The following is an 18,196-nucleotide window of genomic DNA, read 5'->3' as shown; positions in this document are numbered from 1 at the left end:
CCCCCCCCCCCCCCCACCCATAGGCTACAGAACCTTTTAGAAGGCCTTTAGTGCCATACATCTCTTCACAATATCACCAGGGTTCTTTCACTGCCTTCCACATATGGTGTGTAAGCCTTGATGGGTAGCTGCTAGTGTCCTGGGCTACCCAAGCCATAGCCACAATGACTAGTTAGCTGTTGTGTGATCTTATCACTAACCGGGTGTTGCTGAACTGAAGAAAAACGCCTACTTTCTCTCAAGGATGGTCCTGATGAGGCGGTGAAGATTCCTTAGTGCTTTTAACTACCTTAACTGGGGAGTGCCCGTGAAGCTCCGCCTACATCATTTTACTTGAGGTTTGCTTGGATCACAGTTATGCAGACGTTACTAGGCTTTTTTCTTTTTTTTTTAGATTAAGTTAGCTTCTTACTTCAAGGACAATGAGAGAGCCTTTGGTTTGTGCCTAAAGTCTGAAAAGTACTGCTCTGGTCACACAGGGAAGAGCCTCAGCAAGAGAGGAAGGAAACCCATGGCCACCTATAGGGATTTCCTGCATGAGCTCGGATGCTTCTCTGTGAACTGTCCCAACACTCCTCCCCATGTTTTAGTAGCAAGGTGGGCTACTCTGTTTGGGGCAATTCTTGCTCAAAAGTGTACCACCACCTTTCTTTGTCCTTCTGTCACTGGCCTGGCAGCGATGACGTTAATCTACAGAGATACTTCAGCCCCTCAGTGTGACTATCAGAGTATTGAAACACTGTATCTCCCCAAATTAAAAGACCCCCAGCAATCCCGTGGAGAGAGAAGAGGGAGCCTGAAGTCTGGGCCTGCCTGCAAATGGAGAACTTTTCTCCTGGAAAGAGATTTGCAACTTGTCAGCCCACTTTGCTGGGGGAGAAAACTTGGCTACGACTGCTTCAAGTGCATAACTCTGTCCTTCTAGTTAATATAAACCTCACATCAAGAGCCTGAAGATGGACTGACAGGGAGGAGTGGATTTTTTTGTCCCTTATCCAATATCGATTAAATCCTTTTTTTTCCTGCTTTTCACAGTTACATTTTTATTTCTCTCTGTCTCTTTGTCTCTCTGTGTCTGTCTGTCTGTCTGTCTCTCTCTCTCTTTCTGTGTGTGTGTGTGTGTGTCTTATGGAGGTCAGAAGGCAAGCTGGAGGAATTTTGTTGCACTGTGTGGGACCTGGGAACAAACTCTGATCCTTTACCTGCTAAACCATCTTTCTGGCCTGGCATTTATACTATTAATTTGCCTCTTTTGATTGGTTCGTTTAAGATAGACGGCTAACCCTGGCCTATTGGGGCATGGCTGTGACCCTAAGTATGGTAGTGCTTTCTTTGGCTGTTTGAGACGGCAAAGCATCTGTGTCCTGTGTCCTGTTTCGGTCTCAATTCAGCTAAATGTGTGGGGATTTCTCTCTCAGCAACTAGTTACTAGAGGGCACCAATTATCAGGGGCAGGAAAGACTGACCACCACTCACAGACCACTCCACAGAGCAGCTAGCCAAGAACTCGGGCTTATGCTTAGAGTTAATAATTCGTTATAAAGGCTATGACAGGGTCCCAGAGGAGCAGCCAGACAGAAGAGGTGCAGAGAGGTATGGTTTACCCATTGTCGGAGGGATGGTGCAGCCTCCTCTGTATAAACCCTGGGGGGTGGGGACAGGCACAAAGGCATCTCCTGCAGGAGGACCAATTGAGGACTGCCTGCGAGCCCAAGGATTGTTGATGCCGACAATGCCAGCCGACTGGAAACTGCTGTTTAGAAGAGACGCTTTCTTGAGACCAAGGGGACGCCATGGAGGGTATTAAAGGAGCTTGCCACGACTTTTCTTACCTGCTTCTGGAGTCTGTGTCTGACTCTATGACACCTCACTTCCAACCCCCAAGGGCAAGTAGGGTCAGGCAGCAGGTAGTCCAGGGCACAGGCAGCAGCCCATGCCTTCTCTGAGTACAGCACCTACCTGGCACTGCTATGTGCTCATAACCCTGTCTTTTGCGGGGAATTTTTGAGTCTTCATCTTATAGATAGGTTGTGTTACAATGTCATTGACCATCAGCCTTCTTCACTCCCTTAGGACAGAGGTTGGTGCTGAAACTTCTAGCTTAAATCAAATGTTTGGCTCTTTGGCAAACACTCTCTAAAGAGTACTAGTCTACAGAGGTTACCTCTTTAGAACAAAAGATGTTACTATTATCCACAAAATCCAAAGGATTTAGGAGTCCCATGCCAGGAACTGGGGTCAAAGGTCAAATATCTTGAGCTGAAAATGTACAAGAAACGGAGCAGATACCTGTAATGTCTCTTCTCATAGGATCACGGGCTTCTACATATGTATCTGGGCACCACAGCCTGTTCCATGCACATGTATGGAGCAAGGGTAGGATTTTCGAAAATTTGAATGTCTTAAGTAACATGATCGGCTTGGCAACAGCGCTTCCCCAACCAGATTCTATTTCTGTTTGACTGTGCAAATCAGGAAGATGTTAAAGTCCATGGACAACAGGCAGGATAGGGAAGGAAACAGAAAAAGTCCGGAGGATGTATTAACACTTCCTGGCTCCTGGTGCAAGGATTCTTAGGGAGACACTAGACACAATGTAAAGATCTGTTAGTGGTATGGTTACTATGATGAGAAATGGCAACTTATAAAAGTCTATAGGCACAGCAGAAAGAACAAAGTAGGAATATACTTGAATAGTTCTAAAGGAAAATAAACCTGAAAAACAGCACCCCGACATGGTCAGAGGTGCCCTGGCTGAGGCCCGGCAGGCTTCCCTAACACTCCCCCAGCTCTTCACGGCTTCCTAAAACGGAGCACCTTAATAGTTGTCGTTTATACAAACCTTTTAAAGAAGACAATTCTGTATTTATGTAGTAGAAGTCTCTATGGTCTCTGCTGACTTCAAATTTATCAATATTGTACATTTAACGATGATTGAGGCAGCAGATGCTGTCACTGAGTTTAAATATTAGGGTGCCTGTCATCTAGGGAATAACAAAGTAGCAAACGACCTTCTAGGTGGTCTTCGAAAACAGTCTGTGAAGTGAAGGCTGGGAGGGGCTGGTTCTGAGCTGAAGAATGTCTTTCTTCATTGGCCACAGTGATCTGGAAGAGATTAGGAACTCACCAAGAAGAGGCCGTTCACCCACATACTGCCCCTGAGATGTAAATAATTAACTTTTGGTGCAGCTGTGGCCCCAAGAGAGTTGGGAGCTGTTCATTTATAAGCACTATAGCAGAGAGCAGAGGCCACAGGCTTTGCACTACACTGCCAACTTCTAAAAGGGTTTCACAGCGTTTCCCCTGTTTCTGACCAAGATCAAAGGTTTTGTTAAGTTGATATTAGAGATGTAGAGAAAGTTTCTCCTGGACAGGAAAGAAACAGTTGGAAGCTTCCTGGCCACACCCAGCTCTGAGTATCCAGGGGACCTGATGCTCCTTTTTCTGGGAAGGTTGAATGACAGAGACTTTGTCTACATGTTGTCAGTGACAAACCAGATGTGCCTTCACACCCACTTGGTGGTTCTAGAATTCTGAAACACGCCCAGCACACAGGGCGTTCTTTGGAGTGTTAGCTCCATGGTGATGGATGAAACCCTTCCTGAGGTTGTGGGAGTCTCTTAAATGTCTGTAAATGATTCTACAGTCTCTCACGCTGAACAGTCATTATATTGAGGTAGATCATAGACTGGGTTCTATAGGTAATGGCTGTCCCAGCCACACTGTCCTGACCGCTGGAGAATGGCTAGCCAGAGTACTAATCAGATGGAAGAACACACCAAGGAAAGGATGGGCCTACGAGCAACACTGTACGTGTTCCCAGTGGCTGGGAAAGGGAAGGGAAGGATGGATGGTTTGAGTGATAGGAAGTTGAGCAAGGAGGCCCAGGTATCTGACTTGTAGAGAGTTGTCCACACAGTCAGTCATCCGGTTGGTCTGCCTGGTTACGTCTGAGACATTTCAACAACTGACCAGAATTATAACCATGGTGAATAAGTGTTTATCATGTGCAAGGCATTTCTTTCTCTCTTTCTTTCTTTATTTGGAAATTAATTCACTCAGTCTGTCCAGCAGTCTTGAGTGGACACTGCTGCTCTCTTTACTTGATGATATGGAAGCCACGGCTGAGAAGCGAATAAGCCACGTTGCTGCTGAGAAGCAAGTACGCCATGTTGCTGCTGAGAAGTGAATAAGCCATGTTGCTGCTGAGAAGCGAATACGCCATGTTGCTGCAACAGGAGATGTTGGGGTGTGACTCCGGCAGCCGACCCTCAAGTCTACATGAGCTCTTGTTTCCCCAGTTCCTGGAGGGACATTGTCCCGCCTGTGGACTGCTCTTCTGAGAGCCAGGAATTTCCTTGTGGGATTAGTATTATCGATTTCCCTCCATCCACATATCACAGGTCAACTGAGTTCCCTCCTAGAGCTCAATCCCTTCTCCTTGCCAAGACAACAAAAAGGTTAATTAAACATCATGAAGTTCGTACTGAGGTTTGTTGGAATTTATTGTCTCCTTTGGCTTAAGTATAAAGGCTGTATGTAGCTGTCTCAGTATTGCAATGAGGGAAAGCTTTAATGTCTGAGGATCTGGCAGAGTCCCTAGCCAGCGCTGCAGAGGAATGTGTTTTGTCCCATTGTCTTCTCTGGTGATTTGTGTGTTGCTCACGTACCTGTCCATTCTTTGGCTGCAAGGGTTTCCCAGGTACATCCTCTGGAGGAGACTGCAGACCCTTTCTGGACTTGTTCTGGGCTCGGGTTTCCCAGGTACACCCTCTGGAGGAGACTGCGGTCCTTTCTGGACTTATTCTGGGCTCGGGTTTCCCGTGGAGAGAGCGCTCAGCCATACAGTGTGCTTCAGCTTTCCTTTACTGCGCACTCTGGAAGGGGAATTCCATCCTCTCTGAGTCACTGTGAAGGCAGCTGCCTCCTGGGACACACACACCTGCGAGTGCACGTACACACACCACACACACACCACACACACACACACCACACATACACACCACACATACACACCACACACACACCACACACACCACATACACACACCACACATACACACCACACACACACCTGCGAGTATGCATACACACACACACCACACACATACACCACACACATACACCACACACACCACACACACACACCACACACACACACCACACACACACACCACACATACACCACACATACCACACACACACACCACACACACACACCACACATACACCACACACATACACCACACACACACACCACACACATACACCACACACACACACCACACACATACACCACACACACACCACCCATACACACCACACACACATAACACACACCACACACACATACACACCACACACACACACCACACACACCACACACACACCTGTAAGTGCACGTGCACACACACACCATACACATATACCGTCGAGGGCACGTACACACACACCACACACACACCACACACTACACACACATAACATATACCACACACACATATCACATATCACACACCACACATATACACCACACACACACCACACATACACATACCACACACACATCACACATACACACCCCACACCACACACACACACCACACACAAATACAATAACAGACACACACACACACATACACACACACACCTCCATTGATACATCAGACCACTCTGTGTAGCCTCTCCTATCTTCATGCTTAGAGGACCTCCTCCTTTTAACTAATTAACTCCCAGAAATTCAAACTATCTTCACCTTAAACTACACACGTTTTCTGCTCCTCTACTGCTGTGTGTTATTGCGGTCCTCTGTGAAGACGGCACAGATGGTTCAGCACATGCTTCTGAGAGTTATCAGTGAACCTGAAGTTTTACTGCCCCCTGAATCTGTGTCCTGTCATTTGAAAGGAAGATGGAGGATAACAAAGGGACTTGCCTGGTTGGGAAGGTGATGGCTTGCAGATTTCCAGGTGCTCAGGGCCTCTGAAGATCAGAAAGCAAAATGGCCCATTTGCAAACAAGCCTGGTTTAATACAGCCCAGAGACTGAAGCAGGATTCTCAGGAGAGATGGCCCGTCCAGTTTACTCCTCAGTCACCTGCTAATATCTTCCTTGTTTCTAACCCTTGCTGAGCTAATGCAATGCACCACAAACAGATCTATTGAAGGAATAAAGAGAGAAGACAACCCCCAGAGACCACAAGACACTGGGCTTCCTAAGCTCTGGGGGAGGAGAGGTGTGGGGAGAGAGAAATAGCCCTAAAGAAGAGAAAGCACCGGAGGGACTTCTTCTCTTGGTGACAGTCTTACAATGTGGTCACAGCTGTCCTAGCTTCCTATGTAGAGCAGGCTGGCCTGGAGCTCTCAGAGATCCACCTGCCGCTGGCTTCCTTGAGTACTGATGTTAAACATGTGCACTACTATAACTGGTAAGATTTTTATTTTTTATTTTTGGAGACAAGGTCTAATGTAGTAGAGGCTAGCCCTGAACTTGCTATGATTATTGGTGTGAGCCACCATGGCCATCCTGTCCGTTAACTGCCACCCCATCTTTCCCCCTCCCCCCCAGCCCCCTACCCCCCACCAAAGCTTTATCATTTGAAGATCCACTTGGGACCAAGGAGATAATTAGAACCTTTGGCCTGAAGCTTTAGAATTCAGCGATATCTTTGTGGTCTGTTCTTTTCCTCTTTGGGGTTTCTAAATACCCTTTAAATGGGGGAAACTGACTCTACAAAAAGGATCGTGACTTTTACTGGTGCTGGTAACACATCACCTTTGTAGCTAACACTCAGAGTGGAGATCTTACATTCTGGCGGTTGACCGGCCAGTGACACAGCTTAACCACCCAGGGACTGGGATATTGGACTCTATGCCTCTCCTCCCTAGTCCCGTGGACACCTTCTCCTATTTTTACTCATGAGATAAGAGAATGAGAAGTGAAAGTTTCTGGCTGAGCAATAGAGGAGGGCGTGGGGGGGCAGGGCATGCTGAGGAGACTCTGGTCTGGGGTGCTCAGGGGCTCTTACTGCGGTGCAGAGGAGGCAAGTCCTCCTCCCTCTGGGTGGAAGAGGCTGCTCTTTTCCTTTGTTGTTTTTCGTCTGCCTCTGTTGTCGAGATGACACAACTCAGCCTTGGGAACTGGAGACACAGCTCATCGAGGTGAGAGCTTGTGGAGCAATCAGGAGAACCTCAATGTGATCTCTAGCACCCATGTGAAAATGTCAAGTGTGGTGGCGTACACGTGTGATGTCAGTGCTGGGAAGGTGGAGGCAGGAGGATCCCTGGGACTCAAAGGCTAGCCAGCCTAGTATACAGGGTGAGCTTCAGGCTAGTGAGACCCCCCCCCCCCCCCAGCACATACACATACACACAAACCACACTCATTTAAAAAAAAAAAAACTTGCCATGGTGGCCCATCCTCCCTCTCCCTCCCTCCCTCTTTCCCTCCCTCCTTTCTCTTTTCCCCTCCTCTTGAAAAAGAAAATAAAAATTTAGCAGGTACTTGCCCACGTAAGCCTGGGATTGAAAGAGTTAAATTTGAGACCAGTATTGAAAACCACAGGAGCCAGGAGCCAGGCCTGCAAGAAGCCAGGGAAAAGCTGACCAGGGGAGTGCAAATCTCAGAAATAAGGCAAGGAGGTGCCCAGCCAAGGCGCCTGAGACATGCCTGGCCAGACATTGAGTGATGGACCCTGGGCCATTTGGTTTTCTTAAGTGTTAGCTAAGGGTCAGTATGAACTTTGAATAGCACTCTCCCCTCTTGCTAGGAATTTCACCTTTTTTAGGAATTCTCAACTCTGATCTGCACGAACAACATTCAAAATAGCCAATCATGTATAGCCACACCAATTCCTTTGTCTCCCCAGACCTTTTTCCTATAAAATCCCCCAACCTCTGGGCTTCGTGGTCAATTCCTGGTCTCCTGTGTGAGATTAGGGGTTGAACCAGAGCTCTGAAATAAAAATGCCTCATATTTTTTACATCAAGATGGTCTATCGTGTTCTTCGGGTGCATGCCTCCCAGGACTTGAGCGGGAACTCCCTATGGGGTCTTTCACTCTCTCTTTTTGCTATGTTGGGCCATTTTCAATATTACAGGGAAATCTACTCATGAAATGCTCTTTTCTCTGTCCCCTGCTTTGCACATTGGGTTCATTTGTTTGGGCTATCGTAATACAGAACAGATCTAGGTCTTCAAGGATAGCAATTTATTTTCTCACAGTTCTAGAGCCTAAAAATCCAAGATCGGGGTTGTCAGCAGTGGTTTACAGAGGCCAAGGCCTTCTACATGTGCTCTGGCCAAGTTTCTCCTAATCTCTTTCCATCAGATTAGGGTCCACGTCTGTGACCTCATTTAACCTCATTTAGCCTGATTATCTCTTGATTGAAAAGACCCTGTCTCCAAACAGAGTCACCTTCTTAAGTAGAGGAGGCTAGGCATCAAAGCACAGGTGTCCCGGGGCACACAGTTCAGCTCAAGGTGGATGCTCACTGTACCTCTTCACTATAACTCTGTAGTTCTAGACCCCTGAATTGTATTTCTGTGTTTCAAGAACCCAGCACATCTCAGCTTTAATTATTCGACGTGTCAAGAAGTAGAGGAAGGCAGGGCTTTGCTCTGCTGGACTCAGGAAACTCTCCTCCCAGGGCTGGCACAGAGTAGAGCTCAGCACACATTTGTGGAGCACTGTTGGCTGGGTCGGTGTCATAGACATATGAAAGTTCAAGGCGTGACAGAAGGACATGCTTCAAAATGTTCTAAGTGGCGAGAAAGCAGGGATGATTCTGTTGTTGTTGTTGGCTTCAAGGCTTGAAGCAATAACCCTAAGTGGAAAAATCTCATATTGAAGACAGACCGTTAGGACAAACTTTACCTCCAGCCCTCATTTGCATGGTTTAGATAGAGCGGGGTATAAAGATTTTAGGTCAAGTCATTTAGGTAGACACTGCATTTTTATCTGTTAGTTATTTATATTGTTTCCTGCGCGTGCATGTATTGTGTATGTGGGGCTGTATATATGTGCATGTATGTGCATGCCCATGCACATGACTGTGGGAGCCAGAGGAAGATGCTGGGTTTTGTTCTCTATCACATTCTACTTCACTCACTTGAGGCAGGGTCTCTCAAGCTGTGCCCGAAGCTTGCTGTTTTGGCTAGACTGCCTTGTTGTGAGAATTTTTGGTTTCTTTAACAACCAAAGAAATATTATAAGAACATGTTTTTTGTTTGTTTTTGATTTTTCAAGACAGGATTTCTCTGTATAGCCCTAGGCTGTCCTGGAACTCACTCTGTAGACCAGGCTGGCCTCGAACTCAGAAATCCACCTGCCTCTGCCTCCTAAGTGCTGGGATTAAAGGCGTGTGCCACTGCCGCCCGACCATGTTTTCATTTTAAGCCCAGGTGTGGGATATGGGACTGGCTGCTTCGGACTGTACACAGCAGCTGATTTGCCTTGTGAGCTATCAGGGTCATCGTTTTGCCAGCTGCAGATAGTTTCTGAGAGTATGTGACATTTGGAATTCTGGGGATTCTTCAGAAGATATAAAAAATGCTAGGGCCACAAAAGGCAATGTGTGAGTTGTTGGTTGGTTGCGGTTTGTTAAGTAGTCATGTGCAAAAAAGAAACAAGAAAAAAAAAAAATAGGTGTCATGATGTTGAAGACCAAACTTGCTCTAAGGAACTCAGTACCCTTTATCAGCAGGAAGCAGTCTAACGATAAAGTCACCCCCTTTCTCTGTCACCCTTCTTTCTCTCCTATCTAGTGTGAGGGGGTGGAGAAGGGTGGAAGAAAGAACAACCCACAGTGTCATAAATGTCCAGAGGCACTGACTAGCCAGTGAGATCTGGGGCTTGACAACTGCTTCTGCTTCTACGGAGTCACGGGTACAAATCATCATGCCTGAATTTTACACAGGAGCCAGGGGATTTAACTCCAGTCCTCACTCGAGCAAACAAGACTTGTTACCCATCAAGCCACCCCTCCAACCCTGACACTGTCGTTTTAAGTGGTGGTCGGATTATTTGCAGCCATGTTAAATTTGTTTGTTTAGTAGACACAGTGGAATGGTGCTGCCTCTCCTTCACATAAAGTGTAGCCACAGACGAGGTGGCTGTTAAAACCCTACATCCTGTGAGCCGAAGTGCTGGAATCTATTTTACTCCAGGTACCAAGGTGATGATGCTGTCTCACAGGAGAGCATGGGGCCTTTTTGTCTCTGGACTTTTCAAGTAGGCACTTTCTTTTTTGGCTCAGATTCCTGCCTGCAGCAGTTCCTTTTGTGTTCATTTGTAAATAGCCATGCCTAACATTTCTGCGATCCCCTATTTGGAAACCTTAGGTTATTGGGAATTTCCAGATTGGAAATTTTTATAATTCAAAGAGATTGGATTCAATCTTCATAAACCAGAGATCTGCCAACATATTGAATAATATGGAATGAAACGAGCAAGACAGACTTGGATTTCTTCCTGAAGTCTTCAGAAGCCTCATTTGCATATGGTAGTTGCTCATTTGCATATGGTAGTTGTTCACCAACTCAGAAGAGTCTCCTAAGAACTCACCTGCTGGTCCTGGGCAGTGTGAAGACTTTAAAGAAGGCTGTGACGGGGTCTTTTCAATGCATCCTTGGTTTCTTCCCAGGAATCTACCGTCATAATTATGGCTTATTGGAGCATTTTGTCCCCAGTTGAGACACACAATAATATTATGCAGGAAAAAAATTTTCAAGCACACTTAGCACTCTAGAATCTTCCGTGGGTGGCTCTAATTACACAGGGAGTACTTGTCTGGTTTGAGTGTGTTTTAAGATTTCAGTCGTTCAAGTGCCGCTGATGTCAGATTTTGAAGCAGCAGCATGCTGCTCCACCACAGATCCTCCTCAGGCCCGTGTACTTCAGCGGGTAGAATCAAGTGCTTGTGCTTCAGCTTTTTAAGAGCACGAGAAACCCTGTTTATTAGAACAATTCTCTTTGGCACTGTGTAGCATTAGGATAATGCTGCCTTAGCAGAAGTGGAGTGTCTCCTGAACTCTTACCGGAAGGAGGATTGCTCTTCCCCACAGTGCCCTGTCTTTCTGAGGATGTTTTGCTTGCTTGTTTGTTTGTTTGTTTCCTTTTTTGTTGCTCTTATTTGCTTATTTTATCCATGGCCCTGTTGCCCTGTTGAGTGTCTTTCTACTTGCTAGTCTCCCCTCCTCTCTCTCTCTCTCTCTCTCTCTCTCTCTCTCTCTCTCTCTCTTCCCGTTGTTGAAGATAGAGTCTCCTCATATAGTCCAGGCTGGCTTGAAACTCACTGTGTATCCCAGCGTGGCTTCAAACCCATCATGATATAAGACAGGAAACCAACAGACCTGAAGATCACAGTTCCCAAGGCCTTTGAGCAGTGGCTTTCAGGTTCCCAAGAAGAATGACAAATGTGGATAAGAAATAAACAGGAGGAAGTAGATTTATTAAGAAAATTCCTGAGTAGGGAACATTGCCCCAAGACATGTACTGTCAGTGGGCCCTTTTGTGAAGTGGATAGAAACTAACATAAGCTTTATTGGTAATTGATCGTTTTTTGAAGGCATCATAAGCTTAAATAGGGAGGAGCCCACACACCTTTTGTATCCTCCTAGGCCCAAATGAAGAGGTTATCCCATCATGCATTGCTCATCCCATCATGGTCACCTTTGTCTGCTTTCTCTCAAGGCATAAACCACTGACTGGGTCACTTCCTCTTTCTATTCTAAAACAGTGTGATTAGCTTCTAATCTATCACAGGCCCCTGTTGTCACTTCCTGTGAGAAACTAGCTCCTGTCTCATTGGCAGCTTCTGGGCTAGGATTGCATGTGTGCATTCAGCTTAGAGCATCTTCCCAGAGAGAAGAAACAGCAGATACCCTGGCTGTCAGGCATGTTTTCTGGAGTGTTCTTTATCATATAGACTCCTTTTTAGACATTTACACATTTAGCTAAGTGGTGGTTAAAAAGACAACTCTGAAATGTAGCAGGTAGATTTACAACAGATCTGTAAATCACTTGAGTTTGCCTTATTGTCCAGAGTGCTGCGCTATGTTTCCATGCTGTCTTTAGGCAGAGGAGTCTAGTAACATATATTGTATGTGTCAGTAGTTTTAAAATGTCACTCACCGGATAGTGCATTGTGACTGGTTTGTGCATGACTGTGGCCAAAACTTTCAGAGCCACTGAAAGCTGCTACATCCACGGTCAGCCTTCTTCCTCCTGCTACTGTGGGCAGGCACACCCATCAAGAAGCCCCGCCCCCCTCCACTGTTGTCTGTCCACCTCTCCCCCCCACCCCCCAGTGACTCTGTGTTCTTTGGGCTTGCTCATCTAATCAGGCGTTCACACTGTGCTGTGAAGAGAATGGCTCTTTGCCTCTTCCTGTGTGGGGGACATTTATAACTCTGTGTCAGCCTGTAGTTTGAGGTCTTTTATTTTCTCTGTCAGCCTTGTAGGTGATGGTTCCCTGGCAGTTCCGCCAAAGAGCACAGTGGAAGGTAGATTCATAACACTTTCTAGGAACAGAAAAATAGAGTTGCGTTTCTATCATCCGTTTTCCTGAGTTTCTAACAAAATGGTGTTTTGAGGAAAGCAGTTATAAAGAAACTTAGAAAAGAAGGCATGTGTCTTCTTTTAAACCCAGTGATTTCAACATGAGTATCATTTGTTCGCAAGTAAGTTGTCCTCTGGAAAGCTTCGCAATAGGTTGACTGAAATATAAGCGATATTAATTTGTTGGAATATGAGTGATCTGCCCTTTCCCCTTTCTTGTGGTACTAGGGCTTGAACCTCGGGCCTTGCTAAGTTCTACCTTGAGCTGCACTCTGGTCTCAAAATGGTTTGAGGGGCTGATGAGGTTCAGGAAGAGCAAGAAAATGACTATAGGCCAGCACGGTGTCACTGTGGGTACTTTGTCCTTGTCATGGCTCTGTGACACAGGCTTTGTGATCCTGGCTTTGTGGATGAGGATCATGAATCCCAGTGTGGCCAAGCCGTTCCACGGCAGTACGTGGCTGAGCTAGGCAGGAGTCTAGCCTGCTCTCTCAAGCCTGTTTTATGGCATGTTTTATATCTGCAGAATTAGGGGAGGAGAGAATGCTGAAGTTGTCAGAAGGAAAGAAGGGAGGAAGAAGCAAAATGTCAGAGTGGTGGGAGAGAGCTGCCCATGAGCCATGAGGTTCAGGGAGAGCCATGAGGTTCAGGGAGCAGTGGTCAGACAAGTCCAGCGGGAGGAGAGTCAGGCTGGGGAGGAAAGGCAAGCAGAAGGGCAGGGCCTCTGCCAGACCAGGTGGAGCCTGAACAGTTGCTTTCATCACCTGTGAGATTTATTTTTTTTTCCTCTTGGAAACATTTCTGAGGACACCTTGCAGAGGTGACCTTGAAGGTTTTCAGTGTATGTTGTACACAAGAGCAAGACTGTAGGTCATTGAATAATAACTATATTACTGGGCATGCTAACCTCAATGGCGGAAATTTCAGAAGGTCTACTGGGGAGTGAAAGGCAGTCAGTGGATGCTGAGAGAGGAAGAATGAATTTTCTTAAGGGACAAGTCTGTGATGGGTTATCCAGTCTCAAGTGGTCATCCCTAAACACATGCACATAGACAAGGTAGGGTGTGTGCTGGGTGCATATGCATTTGCATATATATATGTGTGTATATATGTGTGTGTGTATAGAGAAAACAATAATGTCATGAATTCAAGAGTGATTTAGGAAGATAGGAGGAGGTAGATTGGGAAAAGAAGTGACAGAAATAATGTGAATGAGATACTTGTATATGAAATTATCAAAAATAAGTAAAATAAAATAAGTTGCTTTAATGCATGGCAAAAAATATTGCAGGTAATGTCACTAGGCCAGACATTTTCTTTCAAGGGGCCAACTTTGTCCATGTTACTTGATTCAGGACAATCATGGGAAGATGGTTCAGGGGTAGGCACATAATTTCTGTCATGAAGGAGACTACCTGGCTTACAGAAGCCCAACATATCCACTGCCCAGCTTTCCAGAGGGTCTATTTGCTGACCTTTGGTTTCCTATTTATTTACAGACAAAGCCTCTCACATGCTGGCCTTGTTTAGTATATAATAGCTGAAGTTTGCTGTGTAGACAAAGGTTCAAGAGGCCAGCCATGCAGACAGGATTGACAATAGGCACTTGGGATTCAAGTGCATATCTCAGAAGTTAGGTAAGAAAGGATTTCTAAGAATGCTTGTCATATGCTGTGACTTTTCCTGGGGATGCATGAACAAATGTGCATTTACCTTAGACTGGGTACAGATGGAAGAAAAGATTCCACCCAAGCGAGTCAGTAAAGTTCACATTACTGACAGAGGTGTAGCTGGTGTGGGTACCAAGCTCTAGCTCTGGAGCTCCCTGCCTGGTTTGCAGGCAGCTCCCTTGAAGAATCTCCTCCTCACCGGCAACTACTAACTACTGTAATAACTGAGGAAGGGCCTGGGAGTCTTATGGTTTTCTTGTTAAGTTTCCTGTGCCAAAGCTCTTCCCCCAGCTTCCGTCTAAGAGATAATTTTCCAATCTGGAAGAAAATAGCTACCCAACACAGGGAGTCTATGATGTCAAGTGTACATTCATGGGTGTTTTAAAATGGTGTGGAAGATCAGGAGGCAAATAGGTGATGAAAAAGAGAGAACCAATTAAAAAAAGAAAAAGAAAAAGCCAGTGGGCAGATCAGTTTACAGCCACAAGTTAGAAAGGCCCAGGCATTCCAGCTGTGAATGTAAGATGTGGCGTAATGGTCCTAGATATAAAAGTTAATGTTCAATCCCACTTGTTCCAGATAAGGATGAAGTTAAGTAAAATTGCTTGCCATCATCATTTGGTTTTACAGCCTTTGTGAGTCCTGTATGTGACCCTGATGCTATGGGACTGAGACCCTCCCTTTATATCTGTTTGACTGTTCACGCCTTATTTTTATGATCTTTCTTATCATAAACAACCTATCCCCCTATGCAAACCCCATTCATGTTCTTGGCTCCAGCAGTTTCTACTGTGCTTGCTGCTGTTTGGAGCCTGTGAGGCCCCCTGCCAAGCTCAAGAGGAGGGACATGGGAAACCTGAGGTGGGCTGAATCCACAGACCTTAGCAGCAGCCATTTCAGCTAAAGCATCGAGCTGTCTTCAAAATGCTAATGAACAGGTGAGACAAGATGCCAGAGGAAGACAGAGTGAGCCAAGGATGATTTATTTCCTCACTTAATGGAGGAAAAGTGGTCAACATCACATCAGAATTCAGGGGGGAAATGCACAAGGCGTTTCAAAAGAGGTTGAGGCTTATTCCAGGAAAGTAAAGTTGAAAGTTTTGGAAGAGGAGGCAGCTGCTAGCAACAGGTAATTCATCAGAGTGGAATGAGGAGTTAGAGAATCATCAAAGAAATCATCTTAAATTTAAATTGTATCACTGACCACCTGAAGACTTTAAGAACTCTCTGGGCACACACTGAATTAGTAACCGAGACTTAGCGACAAAGCCTTAAGGCCTGTTAGAGTTCCATTTGTGATCACTGTATGGTCCTTCTACAAGATCCAACATCCCTGAGGAGGGACAAGCCTGATTATATTCAGCCAACCTTTGGCATACCTCTGGGTATACCGAACCCTGTAAATATGTGTGGCATTAGTGTGTCTCACCACGCATTTTAGAGGACATACGTCCATAAGACACATCTGACAATCTAGTTCAATGCAGCACATACTCCGTCCAAAACAAAAATCTGTGTGTCGGATTCGATATTGTTCGTTTTAATAAAAGTATGTGAATGTCAGATTTTACTTTATCATTTTGAATTTTTAGCATGCTAATATAAAAATGGATCTCTAGGACTTGAGTTTATGTCTTGTAGCTGTTGGAAGTGAGTGTTTTCTACTTAGCAAATAAGAGGTTACCATGTGCTTGTGAACCATCTGCCTTCTAGCTTAACGCCCTCACTCATGGTCAATCTGCCAGCTGTACCTATGGAGGAAGGTTGCCACCTGTCCCATTCCTTCTTTGTCTCTGGGGGCATGTAACTAGCTCCCCTGACCTCACCCCTCCCTCTGCCTCCCTGGAACTTTTAGGCAGGCACATAGTGGTGTCCATCTTTGTCCAAGTGTACATTGGATAGTGGAAGTAAAGTGGACAGACAGGAGTGAACCGGTCCAGAGATGTCAAGGCGGTGCGTCTGGTTGTTTTCCTGATTGCTTTAAGATGTTTTCCTTGTGTTGGGAGTTCGTGTGGCATGTGCAAAGTTCTAGATTCAACACTTGATACCACCCTACCCTCCCTAACAAAAAACAAAACAAAACAAAAACCAAACCTCACTCATTTTTTTTTTCTGGGTATAATAGCTATTCACCTATAATCGAGACAGCCAGGCTGGGCAGGAAAGTTACACGTTCAGATCCATTGCTAGGCCACTAACAAAAGACTCGCCCCGGCAGCAACATCAGCCAATGATGAAGCTTTTGCTTTACCAATCTGGGCTGTGAGTGTGTGTGCTGAGTACTGCCTCTGTTTCTCTGGTCTGAGCAGTAGACCACCGGTTCCAGCAAGCATCTTTCTTTGTCTGCTGGGTATGGGTAATTTGGGTCATTCTATATGGGTGATCCTTTTCATGTCTGCACACCCCCTGATGGGTTCCTTCTCAGGGCAGCTGAGAGCCTTCATCCCATTTGACCATCAAGTTTCTTTAATCCTTGATGAAACCCATCTGATCACTGGGCATGGAAAAGAACACCCTCTGCTCTGTTTTCTACATCCCAGGCCCTTGAGCTTCTTGGCTCTGGGGGTGACACCAGACGCTTCTTGGCTCAGGGGCTGAACGTGGTAACAGCATGGCACCGTCAGCCCTTGAAGCTGTCCCACCTCTCTACAATTTAACAGAGGGGCCCCCGTCATGCCTCAGGCTCCAGAAAATGGGTTTAGAAGATCCAGCATCTTCAGGAGTGGTTGGAAGCAGTGCATAAGCTCACGGTATCCCAGGAAGTATGTGCCATGTCCTACCCTATCTGTCAATCAGTAGCTTCGCTCCGAGGTGTTGGTACCTGAGTCTAGGGCAGAGGGGTTCTGCATGCCCATGGGGATCATCCTGTGCCCCATAAGGGCTTCCAGGTTGCCAGTAAGAACTCGATACTTGCTTATGGTGTGCACAACACGCAAGGATCAAGGTTACTGTTCACCTCCTCACCACGCTATTAACTCGTTCTTGCAGATTCTGAGGTTACCCTTCACGAGGCCTCATGGGAGCACGGAGGATGGCTGAGGGCTGGAGCACAGAGTCATAGGTGGTTGTTTTTCTCTCGGTGCAATGGCCAAGCCTGTAATAATGTAGCTTCCTGACTTATGGTAGCTTCAATTCTGTCCATAACCGCTTCCCTTCCCCTGCAGAGAGGAAAAGCCTGGCCTGCCGAGGAAATCACAGGACCCAGGAAAAATGGTTCCTAGGAGGAAGCTGCTTTGCCGAAGCCTGGCTTAGGTTCACAATAAACTCACAGCTTCGTATTCTTGTTCACACTGGAAAATATATTCCTGTTTGTGTTACTAATAAGCAGTTCTGAGAGCGCTCTGGTCCCTTTATGAGTGTCTGCTAATTTGCTGTCCTTCTTATGGGAGGGGGCAGAACAATGCATTTGAAGTCACCCCTGCCCCTTGTGCTACTGGCTTTATTGTTCCAGATGCTTCCAGACATTTCAAACTCTCATTTTTAATATGCGTTATGAGATGCAATGCTCATATTTATTAGGGCCTCTTAACAGCAATGGAAATGAGTCCAGTGCAGCTGTGCCGGACAAGAGGAACGGGCTGGTCCTGACCCTTTCACTTCTTTTGTTTGCTACTTCAGATCACTTCATACTTTTCTTGATGGGACAAACTTTGTTGTTGTTGTTGTTGTTGTTGAAGGAAGTTGTCCTGACATTTCCCTTTGCCTACAAGGAACAGTTTGCATTTTGTTGCTTCCTTTCGCTCCTGTCTGAGCTGGTAAGGATAAAGCTCACTGTGTGAGAAGCATTGCAGAAGTTTAGGCCTAGTTTCCCAGAGGTCTGCAGAGAAGGCTGTGTTCTGGGGAACTGTGCCTGTCTGTCCTAAGCATCTTTGTCCTGACTTTCCTGGTACATGTGCTGTCTGTCCTCCTCCCCACTCCCTCCTCCTCCTCCTCCTCCTCAGCCTTCTCCTCCTCCTCCTCCTCCTCCTC

General features: G+C 46.1%; 1 protein-coding gene and 1 long non-coding RNA gene across 3 annotated transcripts in view; both read left to right on the top strand.

Annotated features, from left to right (window-relative positions):
* Prkca (protein kinase C alpha) overlaps positions 1 to 18,196 on the top strand; it is a 412,947-nt gene that overhangs the window by 95,763 nt on the left and 298,988 nt on the right. The window lies entirely within an intron of this gene.
* On the top strand, positions 3,577 to 4,490 carry LOC116076785. Its single transcript, XR_004113098.1, has 2 exons — positions 3,577 to 3,809; positions 4,063 to 4,490. It is a non-coding gene; the product is annotated as an uncharacterized LOC116076785 (long non-coding RNA).

The sequence above is a fragment of the Mastomys coucha genome, unplaced genomic scaffold, assembly GCF_008632895.1.
Source record: "Mastomys coucha isolate ucsf_1 unplaced genomic scaffold, UCSF_Mcou_1 pScaffold5, whole genome shotgun sequence".
NCBI lineage: Eukaryota > Metazoa > Chordata > Mammalia > Rodentia > Muridae > Mastomys > Mastomys coucha.
This window is presented reverse-complemented; position numbering and strand designations above follow the sequence as displayed.